The 13,979-nt window shown below is 58.4% G+C and overlaps 1 protein-coding gene across 1 annotated transcript in view; it reads left to right on the top strand.

The window, feature by feature from the left end:
* Window positions 1–11,357: 11,357 nt before the first annotated feature.
* The window catches only part of GRK5 (G protein-coupled receptor kinase 5), a 90,144-nt gene continuing 87,522 nt past the window's right edge, over window positions 11,358–13,979 (top strand). Inside the window, exon 1 of the mRNA XM_004680396.2 lies at window positions 11,358–11,449. The gene's annotated coding sequence lies outside the window, so the exon portion shown is untranslated. The remainder of the gene's footprint in view (window positions 11,450–13,979) is intronic.

The following is a 13,979-nucleotide window of genomic DNA, read 5'->3' as shown; positions in this document are numbered from 1 at the left end:
TGATCTAGTTTCATTTTTTTGCATGTAGCTTCCCAGTTTTCCCAGCACCACTTGCACGATTCAGCTTCTTTTAAGTAGGTGATGCAAAAATTCTGGGGACAACAGATGTAATTGCTACTCTCAGGGAAATGAAAATATTTTTGTGACTATCCTGTGAGCAACGGGGCTACTGTGAGCAAACAGTGCTGTTTATTTGTCCAACAAAAGCCCCCAGTTGTGCCCCTTACAGCTGCCAGTGGCTTTTCTCAGGGGTCTGCTCACCCCTCTCTCCTCTCTCTTCTTTAACCCAGAGAAAATATCACAAAGTCACCAAATGTGGACTTTGCTGAGAGAAGGAGGGGGGTTGACTTTTGCTGTGAAAAGTTAATTTTTGTGGCCAGATTTGCTCCACTGTGAAAACTAGTGTGGGTGAAAGCATAGAGAGCCCCCGCATTCAATAGAACAACGATTTTCCTTACAGAGGACATTTTAAGGAAGGTCATCAGTTTGCTTGAAGGTCTGATTTCTCTGGAAGGAAATGTTCTTTAACTCCTAACAAGATACAGGAATAAAGAAGGGGATGTGGGGGATGGGGAAGTCAGAGGCAGGGTCTCAGGGGAGCTGGCGGGGCAGGGGCTCCAAGTTGTGTTTGTGGCCACCCTGTGCTGAGGCCCCCCAAGTCCAGCCCTGCCCATCTGAAGCCCATCTGATGTCCAGCTCTGCCCTCGGAGTGGGGCTCACGGTCCAGGGTTAGCTGACACACCAAGCCAGGAGCTGGGCGGGGTGTGGGGGCGCCCTTTGCAGACAAGGAGGCTGGGTTCCCATTTTTGCAAAGGAGAAGGGAAGCTCAGAATACTATGGTGTGCGATATGTTTTTTTTTTTTTTTTTTTTAGTTTTATTTATGCACACAGAGTGGGGTACAGGCCAGAGTGCAGGGGCGGCGAGAGGCTTCACCAGAGATAGAGCGGGGAGCAGAACAGGCCGACTGACGGAGTCCACTGCTGAGGGGAGCAGCGGGGCGGGGGGGTCAGGAGAGGTCTGTCGCGCCGTGTGGGTCGCCTCCGGGTGGGGATCAAAGCTGAAGTGGCTTTAGCTTAGTGCTGTGCTTCACCCCGTCGCACCACCACGGAGGGCCCTGGCGTGGATTCTTCAAGTCCAGCTGGAAACCAGCTGTTCCTTTGTGATCTTGCCTTTCCCTCTACCCATCCAAGATTTGTTGAGCATTTACTGTGTGCATGTACAGTTCTAGATATTTGGGACCTAGCAGGGGGCAAAACCAAAACTGGAAGGAAGGACCTAGATAGGCCAAAAGCGACACAACAAATAAGCCACGTGATGGCCCCACGATGACAGGTGCACTGGAAATTAAGCTCGAAAGTAGAGGCAGGGCGGCGGCCCTGGAGAGAGGGCAGAGGTGGGCGTAGCCTGCTGCCGGGAGGGCGACGCGGTGCAGCTTGGAGGGCTGCGGCTGTTCGGGGCTAGGCAGAGGCCAGGCGAGCCAGGCAGAGCGAGTGTTTTACAGGCCCCTGAATCGCCTCTGAAATGTTAATTTCATGTTATCTCAAGTCCCTGCCAATAAATGCGTAGGGGAAAGCGGCCTGGCACACCTCCTCGGAGAAAGCCCCGCTGTGCAGGAGCAAGCTTCCCTCGGCTCCAGAAGCCGAAGTGCTGGAGCTGCTAACAGCAGGGAGCTGCCGACGGTGGGCATGTACGGGCGAGGGTGAGCTGAGGGTGACCACGAGGCTGGGATGGTGCTGATAGCGGTGAGGTGGCCACCAGGGCGGTGGGGAGGGTGGCGGTGTTAACGTCCTGGCTGCCAGCTGCTGGGCCCTCACCCCTCACCCCTAGCTAGGCAGCGTTGTCTTTGGAGAAGATGGGAGACGGAAGCCAGGCTCCACGCTGGTGTGTGCGGGGCCCAGATAATGTTCAGCGACAGCGCGGGGTCGGGGCCTCAGAGCTGGGGCCTCGGCTACACAGCCGTCACTCAAGGGCAGCAGCCTTCTCTCAGGCGGCCCGTCCTGTGCCGCCCTCCCTGGGCAGAGCCACCCTGACTCTCCACCCTGGAAAGCCACCAGCGGCTCAGCGTGCTGGGGGTGTGTGTGGGGGGGCGGGAGGGCGTGTCTCCCCACCCCATGGTGACCAGTTAGCCGGCCTGGCGTTGGTCTGGGTTTTCCTAATTTGAGGTTGTGGCATCCTTCTGGTTATGGCTGAGGCTTGTCTGCTCTGGAAACCATCTGTGGTGTGGCCATGAGGTGGGGCCCGGGGGTGCCAGGACCTGCCCACAGGCCACAGGCCCCACAGACCTTGTGCCACCCCCATGCCTCACACCAACATGGCAGCTCCTTTGAGAACATACTGGAGGTTTCAGGTTCTTGTTCTGTGCCCCCCCCCCCCAGGACCTCCGGGACCTCCGGGGGGCGGGGTGCAGCACGCCGGCGTGGCTTGCCTCCGCGTCTGGCCCATGCGGGCAGAGCTGGTCTCCGAGCCCGGGTGTGCTGGTGCCCATCTGCTGCAGCGTCTTTCACTGCCCCCCCGATAGGGCTCGCTTGGGCAGTGGAAGCCCCTGACTTGTGGCTGAGCCCAACGTCCAGGAGACTGCCCAGGGCCTGGCCGGTTTTGCTGCCCCTCTGGTCACGGCACCCACCCACTGCCGTTGCTTCACTGCAGGTCCGCAGGTGACCCCTGGCTGGCTGTGCCCGCTCCAGCGTGTCAGCCGTTCAAGTGAAGCATCTGTCCTGCCCCCTGGGCCACCCCCTAGGTCCGGGGGGTGGTCAGGAGGGCCAGTCCCGCTGTGCGGGGAGGGTGGCGCTGGTTTCAGGCGCAGGGAGCCCCTACCCGCTCCCCACAGTGGCGTTTTCTGGAAAACCAGTGCTGCTGGCAGCGCCATAGGGAGGGACAGAGTCCTGGAAGCTCACCTGGGTCGGAGGGATGAGATGGACTCTCCAGCCCGAAGACCAAGGTGGCGCTACCGTCCGCTTGGCCTGTCGAGGGCATGAGTCATCGGCCGGGGGCTGGACTGCAGTGGTGAGCTCTTCCCTGTGCAGTGCCTTGGATCCTGAGAACCTCCCAGCCCTTGATGGAAATGCACTGAGTGACCCCTCTGATGCTCTCAGTTACCCCACCCCACCTGTGATCCCAGGGGCCTGTTTGTGAGGAGGACGGGGAGCCTGAGAACCTGGGGCTACCACGGCTGGTGCCCGTCTTCCCGTGCCCTGTGCCTTTCGTGAGCCAGTGGCGCTCCAGAATGCTTTGGAGGCGAGGGTGGCTGTTGGGTGGTCTCGCTCGTGCTGCCCCTGTACATGCCTGGCACCACCCCCAGGGCTCCCCATGCGGACCTGCAAGCTTGTTGGGGGGGCAGGCTGTTCCGTCGGCCCTGGCCACCCCATCTGCACATCCAGGACCAGTTGGATCATTTTAGGGTGTGGGTGGCCCATGTGGGGCATGTGGCTGGAGAGAGATGCGTTGGCCAGTCTGATTTGCAACTTGGGACTTTGGAATCAGGATGGTGGCCGCCGGGCGGGGGCTGGGCTGAGAGGTCCTGAGGACGTGGGGGTCTTGACAACTGGCACAGCTCTGAAACTGACCCCTGGCAGCGGGCAGGTGCCATAGGGGTGTAATCGAAGTCCTCGCAAGACTGTCTTCACTTCAGACCCACTTTGACATGTTTGGGGGCCCCCCAGGCCATATGCACTTCTTACCTATTCAATTTTGGGGACTCTCCCCACTCCCTAAGGTTTCGATAATTCACGACTCCAGAACTTGAGGGAGCAGTGAATGTAGAATAAGATTTCCTGTAGTGGAGGATACTAATCCAAACCAGCAGAAGGAAGCAGTGCAGAGGGGAGGGGCCCCAAATGTGAAGCTCTGGGCTCTTAGGACGCATCACCCACCCGGCACACTGATGTCTGATCACCAACTGGGGTGTTCACACATCCCTGTGCCCAGCTTTTATTAAGGTTTCTTGACTGAGGCCTGGGGGAATGAGTCATGGACCATGTGGTTGGGCTCCAGCACCTAGGCCCACAGCCCCCCAGGCCCCCAGGCCCCTAGGGCCCCGTGAGGGGCAGAGACCCGCAGCACGGTCTTCCTGTTCCCACAACCCAGCTGTCCCTGGCTGCCTCTGCCTGATTCCTGGAGGCCCCCCGCGATCACCCCATGACTTGCTTCCTGCTTCCGGCTAGAACCCGCTCACTTAGGCACCAGCAGGGCACAGGCAGGGTCTGGTTTAAGCGGACGGGTAAGGCAGAGGCCTGGAGCCCTCGCTGGCCTTCCCAGGCTCTGAAGGATCTTTCTGCATATTTGTAGTGAGGCGATCAGGCGCAGGGCAGGCGTGGGGCGGGGGGCCGGGGGGCCTCTTCACTCTTTCTGGTCTCTGCTGCTCTCCGCTGCTGTGTCCTCTTGGCCGCCCCCACCCCATCCTCTGGGCTGCTGCCCTTGCGGGCTGTCCCCTGGCTCAGGTGCGCCCCCTTTCCAGGTGTGGCCAGCGGGCATGTGTGTGGGACCACAGTGTCGTCACTGGTGCTAGTGGCGGGAGGGCGGAAAAACCCGCTCCCTCCCCTACATTCACCAGCGCCTTTTTCTGATCTGTGGACATGCCTGCCCCAGAAGAGTGTGGTTGTGGGAAAATAGCCCCCCCATTCAGTCGAGCCCACAAAGCGCATCAGTCCCCCGGTGAATCTGGGAGCCCATCTTCCCCTGGACTCCGCAGAGCAAAGGCCTTGGGATTCGAGAAGCAGGAGGGCAGGAGCACTGGTGGTGGGGGTGGGGGCTGAGGGGGGGCCTGCCCAGCATCCTGGGGTGCCAGACCAGGCCTGGACATGAGCACTGGCTCCCCAAAACCTGCTCCCTGGCCTGGACCCCACCGGCCGCCCCTGAGCTGCTCTCCCTCAGGCCTGCTGGTCATTCGCCCCTCACCCTGTTGGTGACCTGGCTAGTGCGGCCAGGTAGGGATCAGGGGCCTGGCTTCTCCTCCGGACCAGCCCCCGGGGTCATGGATTTTCGAGCTGAGAGGAATTTTTTCAGTTTCTCCAAGCCCCTGTGTGTTTCTTCACATCCCTTTTAGAAGTTGGCAGGGCAGTAAAAAGCAGCAAGAAATTCCCAGAAAGAGTGGTCCCCTGTCCCGTCCCCATGTGACGTTCAGGGTGGGGCTTCTCGGACCCCAGTGGGCACCTGACCGCCTGGAGCTAGCTCCTTAGCACTGGGATCCGGGGGTCCGAGTCAGTGGGTGGGGGCCTGGGGACTTAGGTTTCCAGGACGGTCCCCAGCGATGCCAGTGTGACTGGGGCCTGGGGGGGCCTCTTCCTGGACAGGTGCCCTGTGGCCCAGGAGGAGAGAGCATTAGACTCAGGCTCTGAGTAGCTGGGTCCTGGTTTGGACAGGGCGACGGGAGATGCCTCATCTCTCGATAGCCGCCCTCTCGCCCACGGGAGCCAGGGTGTGACCATGTGGGAGTACAAAAAAGCCACCTCACTTGACCTTTCAGATCACATGCACCAACCCTGGCCTGGGTGAGACTTTTCAGTTGTTCCGTGAAGATGTGTAACACCCCCTTCCAAGGAAGGAATGAGGAGTTGGGTATGGGTCCCCAGCCCAGCACCGCTGGAGTCCAGCTGCTGCCAGGGTCGCAGCTTCTGGAGCCCAGGCGCCACGTGGGGCCAGCTTCCGCTCCTCCCTGCAACGCTGTCTCCTTGCCGTGCTCTGCCTTCAGATCACAAACACCTCCCCCCTCGGAAACAGTAAAAGCAACAAGAATAACTGTAAGCCAGTTTCTTCCCCCACAATGACAGTTTTCTCCTGGCATCATTATTGAGAAGCGAGCCTTTCACTCGTTGGGGCATCCGCAGGAACAAAGGAAACGCCGATTCCTTTCCGTGGCTCACCCAGGGCTGAGCGCGCCCACGCTGCAGACCGAGCGGCTCTTTGCTCTCCCCCAGCCCTGAGCCGCCACCCGCCCTCTCTGCTGGCCGCTCTCCCCTCCTCGTGCCCTGCCGCCTCCTGAGTGTGCTCCGTGCCACCTGGGGGCCTGGAGACAGCACGAGGCTGACCAGGACTTCCCTTCCCCGAAGTGGCCCTGCTTAGGGGCCAGGCAGAGCCGGGGCTGTGCGGCTCCCTTCCAGCTGCCCACCTTCCTCCAGGTTTCGCCCTGGACTCCTCCCCACTCAGGAGGGCTCAGGATACGACCCCAGTCCTGGGTACCTGTCCCCAGAGCTGTGGGCCTGTCCCTGAGGGGCTCTTCGCTTCTCTGCCCACTGCAGAAGCCCGCTGCGGTCGGGCTCCAGGCTGCCCTGTGTCTCCTGCTGGAACAGCCCCTCCTCCCGCCGGGCCCTCGGCCCCCTGTCTGGCCACCCTGCGGCCTTGCTTGTCTTCCCCTTCATGCCCTGTCTTCTATGTGGGAGGTAAACTGAGCAGCGCGTGGTCACTTGGTGAAGCCGGCGGAGGCCCCCAGCGGCGAGACGGGAGATGCCTGCAAGTCGGCAGGTGGGAGAAGGTTCCTCTCGCATTTGGGCTTTGGAGTTTGGGGCGTGTGTCCTCCATTGACCTGTTAATCCTGCTCTGTGAGCCTCAGGTTTCTCATCTGTGAAATAGGCGAGCGCCACTTCATGAGGCCCAAGCCCAGCAAGGCTCGCTTCCGTGCCAAGTCCTGTTCACGGGAATAGTCTCAGGGATAGAGCATATTCGACGATCCCAGTGAGGATTTGAACCGGGAAAGCAGTTGGACACATTTTTCCTCTGAGGGCTGTTCTGTAAACTCGAATTTGAATTTAATTTGGATAGGTAAGAACAGTGAGTCACTGACATTCAGAATGCAGTAATTCCTCATAGGAAGAGCTTCTAGTTCTGCAGTGTCTGACCTACAGATAAGTCCGTGCTAGAGGAAGACAATGCAGGAATTAATCTCTTCCTTTCTAGAGAATGCCCACAGACCTGCAGAGGCTGGGTGCCCACCAGCAGATCTTCTTTACCTTCCTCCTGGGTGATCAGTGGGTATGAAAAGACTGGCTCTACCTGCAGAGCCGTAGAATTCCTGCATCTGCTACAGGACCGAGCCTGTTCATGCTCTGAAGATGCCTTTGCTTTCTTGCCTCCTAAGTAGGGGGAGGGGAGGCAGAGATTTTATAATAGTTCACTGTCCAGAAGGCTGGGGAAGGTTGTCATTTATTTCCTGCAAACATTCCTATACCCAGTCAGTCAACATAACTTAATGAAAGCTTGCAGCTCCCAGGCTCCGTGTTCACTGCTCCACCCTCTGGAAGTGCTTGAGCTGGCCTAGGCTGAGCTGAGAGAGGGTTGTGTGCCAGATGAGAGGACCTGCCTCTCCAGGGCAGCACTGGAAGAGGTGCCAGGGCTGGGCATTAAGACGGAGCAGGCTTCAGCAGACAGAAGAACCAGGTTTGGGGAGAGGCTGATGTAGCCAGATGGGGAGGGACATCCATCTCCTAGGCAGGCACTCTGAGCATCAATCGGTGGCAAAGAAAGAGTCACAGAGAGCAAAGAAACAGCAAGCCTGTGCCCTGGGCCTGGGGCTGCCTGTGGTTGGCTGCACCTCGCCTTCTAGGCCCCAGCTTCAGTGTCATACCCTCTAATTGTCCACCTTTCCCTCCTCAGGCCCAGTTGTTCTGTTACTAACACGTCTGCTCCAGAGCGTGCCCTGCTCCCCAGTGCTGCTCAAAGGCCTTGGGACGAAGCAGCGCTGCTGACATCTGGGATCAGCTCGTTTTCAGTGGTGGGGGCTTCCCCTTGTGCCTCACTCTGCTAGATGCTGGAGGTGTCCCCCAACCCCAGATCTCTCTAGGCATCACCAGATGTCCACTGGAAGGCTCCCCTTCTTGCCTGTCCACATGTCCCCAGCGCCTGCGTGCTCAGCCAGTGATGCTCAGCACCTCTTGGTTGTGTGAATTGACGAATCTGTGTTCATTTTCTTAATGGACAAATGAAAGTGTGTGAAAAAGTGAAGCAGACGCTTGCGTGTCTTCAGTGGGCTACCAGAGAATCACCAGGGAAACCTTTGGAGAAGACATATTCCCTAGTTTCAGCCCCAGGGTACAGTGCAGCCTGGAGCCTGAATTGTGGTTTTCTTTTCTTTGTACTACTTGTCATTGAGGTGACTTTGGTTTACAAGGCTGTATAGGATTCAGAGAGGTGTATGCTCACGCCTCTTCCACTGTGTGCTGCCGCACCACACCCACTGCCAAGTGGCTGGTGACCTTCCACTGTAGCCCGCTGGGCACCCCCTCCTTTGCTCCACCCTCACCCTTTCCTCTGGTGGCCCCCACTCCTCAGTCAGATCTCTGGCATTTGTTTGGTTTAATAGTGTTGGTTCCTTTGTTTTGTTTCTCTGTAGTCCACATTTAAGTGACATTGTTGGGGGCAAGGCTGTCCTGAATGAACTCTACAGATACAGGTTTTGTGGACTCCAGCCCCACCCTAGACACCCGAGCTACAAATCCCAGCAATCCTCCCTTTGGTGATGATAGTGTGTTCTGTATTCTGGTGTTGGGTTGGAAGTGGAGTCCGCAAGACCTGTATCTGTAGAGTTCGTTCAGGACATCCTTTCTCTAACAACGCCATCTGGTATTTGTCTTTTTTCTGACTTATTTCTTAGAGCATATGGAGTCTGTATTGTTAAGAGAGTATCAAGGCTTCCTCAGAAGGTAAACATACAGTTACTGCCTGACCTAGCAATCGGCTTCGAGGATTCACCCAAAAGAATTCAAAGCAGGGACTGAAATACCCATGGAACAGTATTCACAATAACCAACACACGTCCATCAGCAGGTGGGTGGGTATCCAAAGTGTGGCCTGTCCTCATGGTGGAATATTATTAATCTTAAAAATGGAGTGCAGGCCCTCCCTGGTGGCGCAGCGGGTTAAAGCACAGCACTGAGAATCTGAAGCCACTTCCGCATGAGTTCGATTCCCGCCTGCCGCCTGCCCCGGAGGAGACCACATGGCGAGCCAGACCTCTCCTGACCCGCCCGCTGCTCCCCTCAGCAGTGTACTTCGTAGATCTGCCTGTTCTGCTCCCCACTCTGTCTCTGGTGAAGCCTCTCACCGCCCCTGAGCCTCTGGCCTGTACCCCAGTTCTGTATGAATAAATAAATAAATCTTTAAAAAAAAAAAAAAATGGAGTGCAACCTGATACTGCTATGACATGAACGGACCTTGAAGACCTCATGCAAACTAAAGTGAAGTAAGCCAACCACAGAGGACACATACCAAGCAGTTTAACATATATGAAGTCGCATTCATAGAGACGGGAAGTAAACGGTAGCGTCTAGGAGCGGAGGGGAGGGGGTTTGGGGGTGACTCTTAATGGGGACAGAGTTGAGGTGTTGAGGAACTGGTGATTGTATGGCAGTGTGCATGTACCGGAAGCCACTGGGCTGTAGACCTAGAAATAACTAAAGTGGTCATTTATGTTATCTATAATTTAACATGCCCCAAGACGTGGGGAATGACAGTTGGAGGTGCAGGTGGGGAGTGCGAAGGATGTACTAGAGAGTCCTGATGACACTTTGAGGGCTGGTGGCTGGTGAGTGTCTGAGATGGGAGTCTCACTTTGCCAAAGATCCTAGACCGATCCATCTACAGGAGGCCCTTCTCTGGGCGTGTGCATGCTGGCCCATGTCAGCCAGGCTATCTGAGTGAAGGCCACATTCCCTGTCCATGTGGGAGCTCCCAGCAGCTGTGGGTGATTCTTGTCTGGTAGGATGCCTGGTTCTGGGAGAGAAATCTGAACTCTGGATTTGTGTGGAACCTCCTAATGTCTAAATATCGACACCGGGTTCAGTGAGCAAGCAGACCCCACGTATGTGTGTCAGGTGGATCGCTTCTGGGGTGGTTTTTTCACAGAGCTCCCCATTTGGGCTGCTCCCATATTTGGATCCCTTCTGAGCCCTGACACAACTTTCCCCTCTGCCCTTGAGAATTTCCCTGGTGTACAGTGCTCCCGAAGAGGTTTACAGGGAGGAGGATGAGTGGCAGAGGCTTGGTTCTGCCATGTACCAGCTGTAGAGCCCGGTGGGGTTGCAAGCAATTTGCTACTTTCCTCCTCCTGCCTCGGTTTCCTTTTCTATTGAGTGGGAGCAGTAGAGTTCTCTCCGGTAGAGTTGGAATGAGCACTAGGGGAATGCACGGGAAGGGTTTGACCCAGGGCAGGGCCTGCAGAGGGTTCTGCAGTGAGCGAGCATAGGTGTGTGTGTGTGTGTGTGTGTGTGTGTCAGCCCCAGCTGGAGTAAAGACCTAGTGTGAAGTCAGGCGGGACATGGGCTGGAGACTTACGCAAGATCAGATGTCTGTTTCATCAACTGTGACGTGAGCTCAGCGATTTCTTCCTCAGAGTCACTCTAAGGATTAAACAGGATATTATATTCAAACGGGCCGAGCCACAACCCACAGAACGTGCCCCGTACACGTTCATTCTGCTGCAATGCCTTATGGCCCCATGGACCAGGGCCGGCTGGCAGACTGAAGACGAGATGGGCAGAGAGTGGAGAGGTGGACCTGTCCTGCTCCTCCCCAGCAGCTCCCTCCCACTTCTTTGCCACTCACTGGCCCATGGGGAGGTGACCTCAGCTTCGCAGCCCGCTGCTCCGAGTCTAGCCCTTGGCAGGCCCCACGCACCTGAGCCTGCAGTAAATGAGAGCCAAGGTCCTCCCAAGCAAGGGCCTCGCCTGTCCTGACCCCACCCAAAGGGTTGCACACCATTCCAGAGCAGGGACCCACCTGGGGTGCCAGGGATCCCTGAGACCCCGCATCTCTTTCGCTGGGCCCCAGACTTTGTGGGGGGGGGTTGATCACATGAGCGTGTAAAAGAGGGGCCATCCAGCTCGAGAAACCTGGGCTTGTGAAGAGCCAGCAGGCACCTCCGGTTGAGGGGGGGCCTCGCGCAGAAGCCAGGATGCAGGGAGCCGTGAGAAGGCTGCAGCCCACTGGCCAGGCCCCACGGGAGAGGCCAGGTCTGCAGGGACTGTAGCCCAACAGTCCGGCTCCTGTGGTTGCAGCTTATGGTCTAGGTGAGGTGCAGAGGGCACCACACAGCGGGGCTGACCAGCACTGGGAGGTGTCCAGGAAGAACAGGGCCTGGTGTGGGCAGGTTGTCGGCCACTGGAGGGACTCCCCCTGCTGCAGCCCGGAGCAGGGAGCCCAACCCCGGCACGAGGAGAACACGCAGGCTTGATGCCAGCCGGGAGGGAGTGTGTGTGTCTGGTGGGGCGTGGGGTGCGTCACTGACTTGACCTCAAGTCCCCCACGCTCCCCCCGGCTGTCTCGCAGCCCCCGGGGCTGGTGGGCAGACCCACTGGGGTGGGACCTGGCTTTGGAGCCTGGGGCAGCACCCGCATCAGCCTGACATGTTTTTCCCCATCTCTGCAGGGGGCGGAGGGAAGCGCAAAGGCAAAAGCAAGAAGTGGAAGGAAATCCTGAAGTTCCCCCACATTAGCCAGTGCGAAGACCTCCGAAGGACCATAGGTAAGCCTTGCTGCCTCGACCGGGCGCGGGGGAGGGCCCAGGGGGCCGCCAGACCGTCGAATTCAAACCAGCCAAGGCAGCAAAGTGGTTGGGGGGCGGCCGCAGGCCCACATCCTCACCAGCTGACAAAAATGCCGTGACACTGCAGAGCCGAGGTCCCAGCGGTGCAGAGGGAAAGTCCCTGCCTCAAAGAAACGTCCTTTCTCTCGGCCAAAGATTTGGGAGGGGGCAGCTGAGCGCCGGGACGCTGCTGGCACAGGGGCCCCGGGGGCCACACCAGCCCCGCAGCCCACGAGCCGGGTGCCCTGCCCTCGGCCGTCTGGCCTGCCTCGCCCAGCCCGTCACTGAGAGCCAGTGGCCTGGCCTCCCACCCCTCCGACTCACACTCTGGCCCTCGGAAACGGGATAGCCGCCCCCTCCCCAGCCCGGACGCCCGACGCCCCACTCTGCAGCCCTGCTTGCGGCCAGGCCCCGGCCTGCCCCAGGATCCCCGCGAACGCCTCCCGCACTGCAGCCTCGCTGGCCCACTGTCTTCACGTTTGGTTTGGAGGGCCCAGGAGCGTACGACTCGCTCCCGAGCCTCTTTGTCCACAGGCCCCAGCCTGAGGGGCCCCGTCCCCGCCTGTCCTCCCCCGGTCCATAAACGGGCCTCTTGGCAGGGCCCGCTCCCCTGGGAGGGTGTGAGAAACGTGCGTGCTGGCGTGTGAAAATGAATTCTTCTGTTCTCCTGGAGGGCATTGAAAAGACTCTGTGTGTGAGTGCAGTGTGCTCGGCGGCCTGGGGAAAACAGGAAGGCCGCCATAAACTGAGGGGCTGCAGCTCGCCGCGACGCGCCCCAGGTCCGGCCCTCCCGCCTGTTTACAGTCGGTCGCCTGGTGTCTGCCCGACCTCTGCTGGGGTCCTGCTGGACGGCTCTCTTACATAAAACTCCTACTTCTTTTCTAGACCAATACGCAAACTAAACAGTGGCAAACGCCACATTTATTTTTCTTGTGGACACACGAGCTCACTTTCTGAAGCTCTTTGGGAAGACGTCCCGGGCAGGAGGCCACTTAGGGCGACAGGCCCCGCTGGGCCCCGAGGGCAGCAGGGGCAGCGTGGTGGGAAGCCAGAGGGAGGCGTCACCGACGCTACGGCAGTTGCACGTCTACGACAGCCTCCGGGAAGGACCCGCGGTTTCTGCCCTCGGCGCGTGCCGGCTCTGCTCCCGGCGTGGGTTCTTGCCGGTGTTCGTGATGGGAGGTCGTGCTTGTTTTCAGTTAGAGGTTGGTGGAGGGGAGCGGTCACGTTCCTCCATGCTGGTCCTTGGAGCCCCTAAGCCCGGTTCCCGGTCACACCTCCGAGGCTGGCCCTGCCTTTGCTGGTGCCTCCGGCCTCCGCTCACACCCACCGTCCGCCCGCGTGTCCGCCGGGTGCGGCGGCGGCCGCTGTCTGGCCGCCCACGCTCATTCCCAGTTCCCAGGACCCTCAGGTCTAGCTCGGGTCCCTCCTGCGTGGAGAAGCCTCCAGAAAGGAGCTCCCCCCTCATCGCTCTTTGGCGTTGTGCTGCTTCCCTGTGCCTTGTGCCCGTAACTCCACCGAAGGCCGTCTTCCACGGACGTGTGGACTTTGCTGTGCCTCCCCGGGACTGATGTCCCACGACTCTGGTGACGGTGTCTCGCCCACTCAGTGCGGTCCGTAACGGGCTCACAGTGTGAGTGAAGACATGATGGGGTGAAATACCTGAAATCGGGGCTCTTTTGTAAACATTTGTTACATGAGCTCGCTGTACAAAAGTTGAATGTCTAGGCCATGGCTCAAACTTGAAGTCATGAAGTTTAGGCTCAGGAGGCCCCTGGGAGAGCCTCTGCCGGCCCCTTCCAGGTCCTTTCTAGGGAGACGAGGAAGCTTCGCGCCGTCCGGGACCGGGCATACGCCGTCTCCGCTGGGGGTGGGGGGTCCTGGCCTAGGCTGGTTCCTCTGGGGCCTGAGTCTGAGTCACCCCGCGGTGCTGCTGGGATTCTCCGTGTGAAGAACTGGAGAGCGTCCTGTCCGACCACCACTTCAGACCTGAGTAGACAGACTCCAGAAGAAATGACCTGCCTGGCTCTGTCCAGGTACTGGGCCCTAGCTGTCTGCTCTCAGAGTCCTACAAACTCGGTATGTTTGGGGCTTCCATCAGAAGCCATCAAAGCAGAGAAACTAGCAGGCCCCAAAGGGGTAGATGTTCTGTCCCTTGCTCCCTTTATTTGACCTTAGAAGTATTTGCACATTCATTTGCTTGCTTGGCACGTGCTTATGGAATACTTGTTATGTCTACTCACTGGGAGGGAAAACCTGATTCCCACCCCCCAACCCCCACAAAGTGCATCATGACCTTTTCTTTTTTTCTTTCTCTCTCTCTCTCTTTCTTTCTTTCTAAGATTTTATTTATTTAGGCATACAAGAACTGGGGTATATGCCAGAGGTGTGGGGGGTGAGAAGATTCACCAGAGACAGAGTGGGGAGCAGAACAGGCGGATCTAATGAAATGCCCTGCTGAGGGAAGCAG

Source organism: Condylura cristata, unplaced genomic scaffold (assembly GCF_000260355.1).
Source record: "Condylura cristata isolate star-nosed mole 26May11 unplaced genomic scaffold, ConCri1.0 scaffold00011, whole genome shotgun sequence".
NCBI lineage: Eukaryota > Metazoa > Chordata > Mammalia > Eulipotyphla > Talpidae > Condylura > Condylura cristata.
This window is presented reverse-complemented; position numbering and strand designations above follow the sequence as displayed.